Raw genomic sequence first — 12,315 nt, forward strand, 5'->3', positions numbered from 1 at the left:
AAAGTTGGAAGTTTTTTTATTTCTACTGTTTTTTCTTCCTTTTTTGCTGGGACTGCTTGGTTTTACCTTCCCCTTGGATTATTGGTTTAATTTTTAACCTTTGATCTTATTTTTGGGATTACAAATAGGGCATTCAGCCCTGGATTATAAATTTATACTCTGAAGCTGTTGAAAGACCTGACAGTGACTTGGAATAAAAGTGCACTTCCATTGGCAGAGGACTGGCTATAGTGAATTGTGTTTATCTTCTAAACTTTTCCCACTCCGTCTTAAAAACTTCTAAATCATAGTCTCTTAATATTCTTGTTAATTTGTCCATTTCACTCCATGTCATAACTTTTATAATCCAATCCCATTTCTATGGTATTTTTTCTTGCTTTCACAACTGCGCATACAATGTCCTAGCAGCTGAAAGCAAGCACCAGATTATAGTTCTATCTTCTTTTGGAAATTTTTCTATTTGTAATCCCAATAAGAAAGTCTCTGCAACTTTCATTACTTCATATCCCAATATCCTAGAAATTTCTTGTTGAATCATTTGCCAATACTGAATACTGTTTTGCTCTTTCACAAGTCCACCACATATGGTAGAAAGAACCTTCATGCTTTTTACATTTCCAACATCTGTCTGGCATCTTGTTATTCATCTTTGCTAATTTTTTAGGAGTCATATACCATCTATACATCATCTTAAAACAGTTTTCTTTAATATTTTGACATGTTGAAAGTTCTTCCACAAATATTCTTCCACAAATATTCCCAAGTTCTTCCACAAATATTCCCAAGTTTCCATCTGTATTTCTTTATTTACATTAATTGCCCGTTTGATCATTTGAGATTTCACTACTTTATCTTCTGTAGACCATTGTAGAAGTAATTTATATACTTTTGAAATTAATTTATCATTGTCTCCAAGCAGAACTTTTTCCATTTCTGTTTGCTTTTTCCTTATTCCTTCAGTTTTAATATCATTCTCCACCAAGCTCTTTATTTGTTGCATTTGGAACAAATCATATTTATGATTCAACTCTTCAGCAGTTTTCAGTTCTATTTTGCCACTTTGTATTTTTTAATAATTGATTATATGACAACCACTTTTCTTCACCTATCTCAGCCGTTATTTTTATTACTTCAGCTGGCACTATCCATAACGGTCTTTTCTCATCTCCATATTTCTTGTATTTCATCCATGTATTTAGTAAATTATTTTTTATATAATCGTGAGAGAAAAAACCGTCCATCTTCTTTTTTCCATAATACAAATACGCGTGCCAGCCAAATTTATTTCCGTGACCTTCCAGTGCCAAAAGTATTTTATTTAACAACGTTATCCATTCTTTCATCCACACTAAACAAACTGCTTCATGATATAATTTTAAATCTGGTAGTTGAAATTCGCCTCTCTCTTTTGCATCAGTCAAAATTTTTATTTTAATCCTTGGTTTCTTCCCAGCCCACACAAATTCTGAGATTTTCCTTCGCCATTTATCAAATTGTTTGCCCTTTTTCACAATAGGAATAGTTTGAAACAAATACATTATTTTTGGTAAGATATTCATTTTAATTGCAGCTGTTCTACCCAGCAATGACAAATTAAGCTTGTTCCATTTTAGCATGTCTTCATCCATTTTACGGCATAACTTCTCATAGTTATTTTTTAAACAAGTCAATATTTTTCATTGTAATCTCTACCCCTAGGTACTTTACCTTAGAAGTGACTTCACAGCCTGTTAGTCTCTGTAGATCTTGTTGCTTAATCATCTGCATATTTTTACACAGAATTTTTGATTTTTCTCTATTAATACAAAGTCCCGCCAACTCCCCATATTCTTGTACTTTAGCTAACAACAAAGGTGTAACTTGAATGGGGTTTTCATTTATAAACATTATATCATCAGCAAAAGCTCTGTATTTGTAAGTAAATCCTTTTATTCTTAGATCTTCTATCTCTTTTTCCTCTTGGATCTGTATCAGTAATATTTCAAGAGTCATTATAAACAACAATGGTGAAAGCGGACAGCCTTTTCTGGTACCTTTGCTGACTTTCATACCTTCTGTAAGCTCTGCATTTATACACAACCTTGCATTTTGTTCAGAGTATATTGCTTTTATCATTCTTATAAAATTTTCTCCCAGCTCCATTTTTTCCATTACTGCAAACATAAAGTCCCAGTTTAAATTGTCAAATGCTTTCTCTGCATCTGCAAAGAATAATGCTACTTCTTTTTCTGGATGACTTTCATAACATTCTACAATATTTACAACAGTTCTAATATTGTCTCTTAATTGTCTTTTGGGAAGAAACTCTGCTTAATGCTCTTTTATAAAGTTTATCAAATGTTGTTTAAGCCGTTCTGCCAAGATTCTTGTAAATATTTTATAGTCATTATTTAATAGCGAAATAGGTCTATAATTTTTTACGTTCGTGACATCTCTGTCTTCCTTGGTTATCAACGAAATAACAGCTTCTTTCCATGTGTTTGGTATATTCCCTCTTATTCTTATCATATTCATCAACTTCTGCAGTTTTGGTATTAATTCATCTTTAAAAGTTTTAAAATATTTACCTGTATATCCATCTGGTCCAGGTGCTACTCCATTTTTCATTGCGTTAATTGCTACTTCAACTTCTATTTTTTCAATAGAAACACTCAAAATTTTCCTCATATTTTCAGTTAAGGGCTCTATTTTTATCTTTTGTAAATACTCATCCATCTTCTCTTTCTTTATTTTAACACCTTTAAACAATTTGGCATAGTATTTAAAAAATTCTCTTTTTATTCCCTCTTGAGTAACCACTTCTCTTCCATCTACCACAATTATGTTAATAACTCTATTTTCTCTCTTTTTCTTCAATTGCCAAGCCAAATACTTTCCTGGTTTATTTGCTCCTTCAAAGGATTTCTGCTGAAGTCTTTTCAAACTCCATTTGACTTTTTTATTTAACAAATGTCTCAATTGAGTTTGTAATATTGTAATTTCCCTTAAAATTTTCTTTTTCCCTGGTCTTTTTCTCAACTCCCCTTCCTTTTCCTTTATTTTATTTTGAATGTCCAACAACTGTTTTTCTTTCATTTTCTTATCTTTATTATTCAAAGTAATAAAGTATCCTCTCATTACTGCTTTATAAGCATCCCAGACCGTCTGAAAGTCAATATCTTCTTTGTCATTCACCTGGAAAAAAGCTTTAGTTCCATTTTCTAGGTATGTCACTGTTTCTTTATCCTGTAGCAAATCTTCATTCAGTCACCATCTTCTTAATTTCTTGGACAATTTTGTAATCCACATTATTGGGCTATGATCAGCCCCATTGCCTCTAACTGATCCTGCATTTTTTTCCAATGAAATAGCCCTTGTTCAGGGCTGTTTGTGTTCAGACATTTAAAACACCAAAAATTTTAATCTCACAGAATTCAAATTTAACTATCAGGTTCAAAAGATTAGAGCTTGCTTTTTATAACAAGCCTAATTTCGCCATCCTCTGAGCTTCCTAGGCCAAGATATTAATTTTTAAAACTTTTAAACCCTTCAAAAAACCACGAAATTTTGGATCTCACCAATTTTCAATTCAACTATCAGGTTCAATAGAGTAGGTCTTGCCCTCTATAACAAGCCCAATTTCACCTTCCTCAGAGCTCCCAAAATCATGATATTTATCTTTAAAGTTTTTAAATCTTCCAAAATGGCGGTCGCAACTTTTTACTGCTCCTTGCAATTTTTTTCCCCTTTTAAAAACTTCTGAGGACCACACAAATAATATGACCAATAGTATTTATCTTCTTACCCTCTTCTCATTTAATTCCAACAGTTTTTAATGTCCTGAATTCTTCAAAAATATTGTTTTTTATGTTGGCCTCCCAGCAATGGCCGCCAATGTTTCTCAATGGTATATATTCCTAGAGTAGGTTTTCTTTCCACTACTTCCTGCTTTTGTTGCCACGAAGTCTCATTCACACTGGTAAGGAGATCTCACGATACTTGACGTATTTTCTGTCTTGCTCAGATGTAATGCAGGTCTGTACCAATATGACGATGGTGCTTTTTCTTCCAGAACCGCAAGTAAACTAAACTATAAATTCCTTTCCACTTTTTAACAGTTTTTAACACTGTCCTTTATATTTATAAAGTTCAAATTTCACCTCTTCCTCCCCTCTTCTTCTCAACTCTCTAAATTTTCCTTTTCCACCTTTTAAATTTGTTTCTTTAAATTATAAATAATTCCAGAATGAAAGATAGTCATCTGTACCTTTACTTCCAATTATCCAAGTTTCCACTGGTCTTGCAAAGCTTTAGATGTTTAGCAATGTACAAGAAGGTTAAGATCCTGTTGAGCTTATGTCTCTGAGAACTTCTGCAGATGATGAAAATGCAACTCCTCCTGGAGACCCCTCAAAGAAGCCCCCCCCCCCGGGACTTCTTTTAAGCCAAGGTAAATCTCCTCAAAGTTTCCTGTGCATATCTTGGACTAATCTCTGACATAGAAAAGTAGGCAGTAGGCATTAATGTGCCTTCCACTACCCCGAACAGAAGTTCTAGCCTGCTCCTGTTGTGAGAAGCAGCTCAGCTCGACATTTTCCTCCCCCGAAAGTCCAAATCTGGTTAAAGACTTGAGACAGAAATTCAAACAAGAGTCATTTCAGATCATAGCCTTGTAATGATAAAGTTCAAAGGTACATGAATGAGATGATCATGGAGGTTAAACACCTCAATTTTGAAAGCTAAAAACTTCCTTAAGGAATCTAAGGCTGAAATGGAGTCCTCCTTTAAGCAAAACATAATGTAAAGATGCAAGTGGTTTGGGATACTGCTAAAGCCTATTTTAGGGGCCTTGCAATTAGATATAGTGCCAAGAAAAAGAAAGAAAGAATTGAAAACTTTCAAAAACTAATGTCACAAGCTGGAGAAGCTGAAAAGAATTTAAAAAAACAACCAACAAGATATGAGTTTCAAAAGAAGGTGAAAGAAATTCAACATCAATTGAACTTGTTACTCATGGAGGAGATGGAGATAAAACTGAGTTATGCCAGACAAATTTTTTTTGAACATGCTAATAAGTCTGGAAGGTGGTTGGCCTACAGGATGAGAAAAGAAAAGGCCAAAAGAATAATTTCAGCTTTGAAAGATGAGAATAATAAATAGAAAGCTCAAAAATAAGAGATACGTCAAATTGTGGAACAGTTTTCTAAAAAATATGAAGATAAGTAAGTTCACAAAACAGACTTAGAAGATTATATTAAGCAAAACAACCTTAATAAATTTACAGAGGAATGGCAAAAAAATTTAAATGAAGCAATAACAATAAGAGAACGGAAATATAATGGCATCCCAAAAGAATGGCAAGGCCCCGGGTCCAGATGAACTACCTGCAGAATTTTATAAAGCATACGAGGAATCTTTACTGTTACCATTTAAGCATCTTTTGGAAAAGATTCAAGACGAAGGCCAGACACCAGCTTCATGGCAGGAAGCTACAATATCTCTAATCCCAAAAGAAGGTGCAGATTTGAAAGATATTAAAAACTATCGTCCAATCTCTCTTTTAAACATGGATTATACCATTTTTGCTGCAATATTGGCTCAACGTTTGAAGAAAGTTCTACAGTCTATAATACATCAAGATCAAGCTGGGTTTCTTCCTAGAAGATATTTGAAAGACAATGTTAGAACAGTTTGTAATATTTTGGAATACTATGAAACTCATCCAGAGAAACAATTGGCTTTAATTTGTTTGGATGCTGAGAAGGCCTTCGATAATGTTCATTGGCAATTTATGTTACAGCAGCTGAAAGGCATGGAATGTGGTGAAAACTTTCAGAGAGCCGTAGAAGCAATATATTCTCTCCAAAGAGCAAGGGTGACAGTGAACAGTGAATTAACAGAAGAAATTAATATTCAAAAAGGTACAAGACAAGTCTGTCCGCTGTCACCACTACTTTTCATTCTATCTCTAGAGATACTGAATAACCAGATAAGAGAAGATGCAAGCATCAAGGGAGCAGTGATAAAAGGTGAACAATATAAATTGAGAGCTTTTGCAGATGACCTAGTTTTTATATTAGAACAACCAATAGACTGTCTTATAAATAAGATCACACAGTTTGGGTACTGGGCAGGACTGAAGATGAATTATCATAAAACTAAATTCCTGACAAAGAACATGACTATGGATCAAATTCAAATTCTCCAGCAAACATCAGGGGTTTTGTATGAGAACAGAATTAAATATCTAGGTGTACTTATCTCAAATAAGTGCAGCAATCTAAAAATAGACAATTATGACAAACTACTTAAAGAAATTAAAAAAAAGATTTGGAAAAATGGCATGACTTGAATTTATCCCTAATGGGAATAATAGCCTCAATAAAAATGAACATCCTCCCAAGGTTACTATTTTTGTACCAAACTATTCCAGTATTTCTAAATAGTGTTGTTTTTTTCAAGAAATGAACAAGTTGGTCTCCAAATATGTTTGGTAAGGCAAGAAACCTAGAATTAAATTAAAGTCTTTGCAAGACTCCAAATTAAGAGCAGGCATGGGCCTACCAGACTGGCAACTGTACTATAAGGCTTCTGTGCTCTTGTGGGTAAGAGACTGGGTACTATTGAACGATATTGTTAGAGGGACATGACCTCACTATGGAGTGGCATGCGTACCTTTGGTATCAAAGACTTGAAGGACACTCTTATTTTAAGAACCATTGGTTTCGAAAATCTTTGTATCATACATGGTCATGGTTAAAAACAAGAATTTACCAAAAAATTCCAAATGGATCTCCCCAGTGGAAGCATTTACTCACCCAGATCTTCTAAAATCTAATCAGAGTTATAGATATGACGATCTGTTGGGAAAAGACAATCAATTGAAAACTAAAGAGGAGTTAGAAAGTATGGATATTAAAATGAATTGGTGGTTGAGAATGCAAGTTGAATCTAGGTATGCCAAAGACAAGATGACAGGCTTCAATATTGAACAGTACCCATTTGATAAAATTCTCCTAGGCCCTCAAGAAAAATTAATCTCTAAACTATATGCATATCTATTGCAGATGAAGACACAAGATGAAGTTGTAAAAGATGGCATGGTCCAATGGGCAAAAAATTTGGGCCATAGCATTACACTAGAAGAATGTCAGAGACTCTGGAAGTTGAATGTCAAATTAACTAGGTCGGTAACTTTCAAAGAAAATTTGTATAAGATGTTTTATAGATGGTACCTGACTCCACGGAAATTGTGTAAGATTTATACTAACATGTCTAACAAATATTGGAAATGTACTAAACAAGTTGGGGGTTTTATCATATGTGATGGACATGTGAGATGATGAAGAACTATTGGAAACTGGTGCATGACCTAGCTCAGAAAATCATGAAGACACAGATTCAATTCAAACCAGAATTGTTTTTATTGAATATATTTCCTGGTGATTATTCCAAAGAAATGAGACATTTGCTGGCGCATTTCAATACAGCAGCCAGGATGCTTCTGGTGCAGAGATGGAAATCTCAGGAAATTCCCACGAGAAGAGACTTGGTGGGAAAAATTCTGGAAACAGCTGAGCTGGATTTTTTGTCCCAGCTGATGGCTCAGAAATCTAAAGAAGAAGCAAGAAAATATTGAATGAAATTTTATGCCTGGCTAGATACTCAAGATTTTTAAGATTCTCTGGTGTGAACCTATATCTCCTTTTTTCCTATATGCTGTACTACATGATTGCCTTTATTGGATTTGTCAAAATCAATAGACATTATAACTGAAAGATTTATAACATAAAATACTATAAAGCTGATGATGTATGGTTTAGATATAATAATAACTTACAATTTATGTATTTTAAGAAAATATTGTAGATGCAGATTTGTATTCTTTGAAAGTATTTTCTATACAGAAAAAGATTAATATGTACTTTTATTTTCCATCCCCCCTTATTCTTTATTCCTAATTTCTTGAAACTAATAAAACTTTTAAAATCTAAAACTCTCAGTCTTAGTGGGCATTATGCCTCAGATGGGGCTACAGTGAGGCCTACAGGCTACACTCTGAACTAGTTTACAGAGCTCTTAGTACAGGGCCTACTGTAAGCTCCAGGAGGATTGGCAACATCAGGCGTATGTGGCCAACTATGCAAAGGATTTTCTGTTACAAAATAATAATAATAATAATACCTTTTATTTATATCCCGCCCTCCCCGCACAAGCAGGCTCAGGGCGGCTCACAACATATAAGTGCAATACAATAAAATCATACATAGCAATAAAATCATCATAAATCAATTTACAAGTTACATTAAAATTAACATTAAGGTGCTAAAATAGATCTTTCATAAGTTAGTAGGAAAAGTTCAGTAGGAAAAAAACATATACAGTGACACTATCTTGACTTGGTATGGGTGAAGGCTATTTTGAAGAGGTAGGTCTTACAGGTCCTGCGGAATTGGTCTAAACATCGCAGGGCCTGTACCTCCTCCGGGAGTAGATTCCACAGCAGTGGGGCCGCAATGGAGAAGGCCCGATCCCGGGTGGTCTTTAATCTGGCCTCCCTTGGCCCAGGGATATTCAGCTGGTCCTTTCCAGCTGACCTCAGCACTCTCTGGGGCTCATATGGGGAGAGACGGTCCCTCAGGTAGGTGGGCCCCCGGCCATATAGGGCTTTAAATGTCATGACCAGCACCTTGTAACGGACTCGGTACACCACTGGCAGCCAGTGCAGTCCGCGCAGCCCTGGCTGCATGTGCTCCCATCTTGGGAGCCCCAATAGCAACCTAGCCGCCGCGTTCTGCACTAGCTGCAACTGCCGAGTTCGGCACAAGGGCAGCCCCATGTAGAGGGCGTTGCAGTAATCCAGTCTTGAGGTGACCGTAGCATGAATCACCGTTGCCAGGTCCCGGCGCTCCAGGAAGGGGGCCAACTGCTTTGCCCAACGGTGATGAAAAAACGCGGACTTGGCAGTGGCCGCTATCTGTGCCTCCATTGATAATGAAAGCTCCAGAAGAACCCCCAAGCTCTTGACCCTGTGGGCCGCTTTCAGCAGCACACTGTCAAGAGCTGGCAAGGGGATTTCCCTTCCCGGGGCACCGCGACCCAAGCAAAAGACCTCCGTCTTTGCTGGATTCAACTTCAGCCCACTCAGCCTGAGCCAACCAGCCACGGCCTGCAATGCAAGGTTCAGGTTTTCTGGGACGCAGTCAGGTCGGCCATCCATTAATAGATGGAGCTGGGTGTCATCTGCATATTGATGGCACCCAAGCCCAAACCTCCGAGCGATCTGGGCAAGGGGGCGCATGTAGATGTTAAACAACATCGGAGAGAGAACTGCCCCTTGTGGCACTCCACACACTAGTGGGTGACTCCGGGACAGCTCTCCCCCAATTGCCACCCTTTGTCCCCGACCATCAAGGAAGGAGGAGAGCCACTGTAAGGCTGACCCCCTAATCCCTGTGTCAGCAAGCCGGCGGGCCAGTAACCGATGGTCGACTGTGTCGAACGCAGCTGACAGGTCTAACAGCATCAGCACCGCCACGCCACCTCGATCCAGATGCCGCTGGAGGTCATCCACCAAGGCGACCAGCACTGTCTCCATCCCATAGCCTGGATGAAAGCCGGACTGGCAGGGGTCTAAGGCGGAAGTGTCATCCAAAAAACTCTGTAGCTGTAGCGCCACTGCCCTCTCAATAACTACCTAAAAATGGTAAGTTCGAGACCGGTCGGTAATTCACCAATTCGGCCGGGTCTGCTGTACTTTTTTTTAGGAGGGGGCGGACCATAGCATCTTTCAATGATGTTGGAAATTGCCCTTCCAAGAGGGATCTATTTATGATATCCCGTACAGGATATCTAAGTTCCCTCTGGCAAGATTTAATTAGCCAGGAGGGACATGGGTCAAGATCGCAGGGTGGTCAAATTCTCAACTATCTTAAATAATTGTGCCGGGCGCGAATTTGCAGATGCAATCCTAGCCGCAAAGTAGTTTTTCTTTGCGGCTTTGACTGCCATCTCATAAGACTTCATAAACGTTCTGTAGGATGTTCTCATTGCTTCGTCACGAGTATGCCACCACCGCCTCTCTAGTCATCTGAGTCCCTGTTTCAGCTGGCGTAACTCCGAGGTGTACCACGGAGCCAGCCTATTACGGGGGCGCAGAGGACACCGGGGAGCGATTTCGTTGATGGCCCTGGATAGCCTGTCATGCCAGGCCTCTACCAGGTCATCAAGGGAATCGCTAGGGGGCCAGGGATCCCGCAGAGCCATTTGGAACCGCTCCGGGTCCATCAGGCTCCGCGGGCGAGCCAAAATAGGCTCGCCGCCCATACAGGGTAAGGACGGCGCACCCACACGAGCCTTGAGGGCCAGGTGATCCGACCATGGTACCGCTTCTACAGCGATATCGTCCACCAGAATCCCGGACGCAAAGATCAGGTCTAACGTATGGCCGGCCTGATGCGTGGGAGTGGTAACAAATTGGGAGAGTCCCAGTGTCGCCATGGAAGACACTAGGTCCAGCACCTGATTTGAGGCCATGTCATCCGCATGGACATTGAAGTCACCCAAGACCATAAGCCTTGGGAACTCCAATGCCCACCCTGCCACAGCCCCCATCAGGGCTGGTAAGGTGCTTGCCGGTGCGTTAGGCGGTGCGTTAGGCGGACAGTACACCAGCCAGATCACCAACCCCTCCCCCACATCCCATGTCGGTGCGGTAGTTAGCAGAGTGAGCTCCGTGAAATGCCCGACACTGAGCTCCAGGAAAGAAATCAGCCAGACACCTGCAACTAGTGCCAAGGTAGTGTATTTACAGAAGATACAATAAGTGCTCACTAGTGCAGTCCAATATATTATTCACACAGACAAAATGCTCCGCCAGACAGCTAACTCTCGAAGAGAGACCCGTGTGTTCCACACACAGCATACTTATAGTTCACCCAGCCAATCCTGGCTGTGCAGAGTCATGCCGACTCATCATGTTCCCTTCACCTGTTCTCAGCCGGCTCAAACCAGCCTGCTGATAAGGTCACTGTGACCTAGCATGCCTGCTAGATCACCATCTGTTAACGCAGAGCTGTCAGACTGGGTTTAGATAGATTCTTTATCCAACACACCTCCTAATCTATCGAACCCAGTGCACCCAACCACCGTACACAGTTTCCATGTTGCTCTCAGACAGTAACATACATTTCATATTTACACATTTACAATTTCCAGTCCAAGAACTCACTGTCCTGGTGATAAAAAATATTATCACGGTCCTGGTCAGCCAGCTCCTTCTGGCGTTTGGCTTCAGCCTCCCTGTTCTTTGCCTCGCACTCTGCCACCCAGACCTTCCACTTCTCAGCCTTTTTCTTGAGCATTTCCTCAAACCCTGGTGGGTCTGGTTTAACTGTCAGAGTGACATAGGGCACCTTATACCTGGCAGGAGGGATGCCCTTTGTGGCTCTAGTGGATACTCTCGTACTTGGACCGGCCTCGTCTTCTTCAGGCTGGTCTGATGCCACCTCCTGGCCTGGCACCTCCTGACTTTCAGGCTCCACCTCCTGTTGATTTAGAGGTTGCACCTCCTGACTCTCAAGCTCTACCTCCTGACTTTGCATCTGAGGCTCTGTGCCAGCTTTGGGCTCACGTTTCTCTGCCCCTCTGCTTGCCAGCCCCCGGTCGGGAGATTGTTGTTCCTGCTTAATTACCCTGGGCAGGACTTCAGCATCATTATCAGTAATTGGCAGGAGTACAAATTCTCTCTTATCAGAGTGTAACTGAGGCCAGCTGGACTGCTCGTTAAATTCGGCAGTCTTACTGAGGTTTATTTTCTTTTCCTTATCGCAGAAGCGATAACACCTAGCTTCTGGCTTGTAGCCCAGAAAAGCATCCCTTCTGCTCTCGGAGGGGATGCCAACCCAAGCCTGTGTCCCAAAGACTCTCAGAAATCTTAAATCTGGACACCTATTATACAGCATTCTATAGGGCAAGTTATTTACAGGTTTACACCAAACACGATTATGCACAAAAACAGCACAGTACATGGCTTCGGCCCAATAACAAATTGGCAACCTTGCATCTTCAAACATGCTGTACATTAACATCTGTAGTACAGCCCCTGTGCGCTCCGCTAGCCCATTTTCTTGGGGCGTGGCTGGGTTTGTTAAACGGTGGGCAATGCCCTTGTTCTCCAGCCAACATTTCAATTCATTTGATAAGAATTCCCCACCTCTGTCGGTCTGAATAGCCTGGAGGTTTACACCTAGTTGCCTCTCAACTGCTTTGACCCATCTGGTGAACACCTTGTGCACTTCAGATTTATGCACCATGGCAAAAACCCAAGAGTACCTC

Source organism: Heteronotia binoei, chromosome 4, assembly GCF_032191835.1.
Source record: "Heteronotia binoei isolate CCM8104 ecotype False Entrance Well chromosome 4, APGP_CSIRO_Hbin_v1, whole genome shotgun sequence".
In the NCBI taxonomy this organism is placed as follows: domain Eukaryota; kingdom Metazoa; phylum Chordata; class Lepidosauria; order Squamata; family Gekkonidae; genus Heteronotia; species Heteronotia binoei.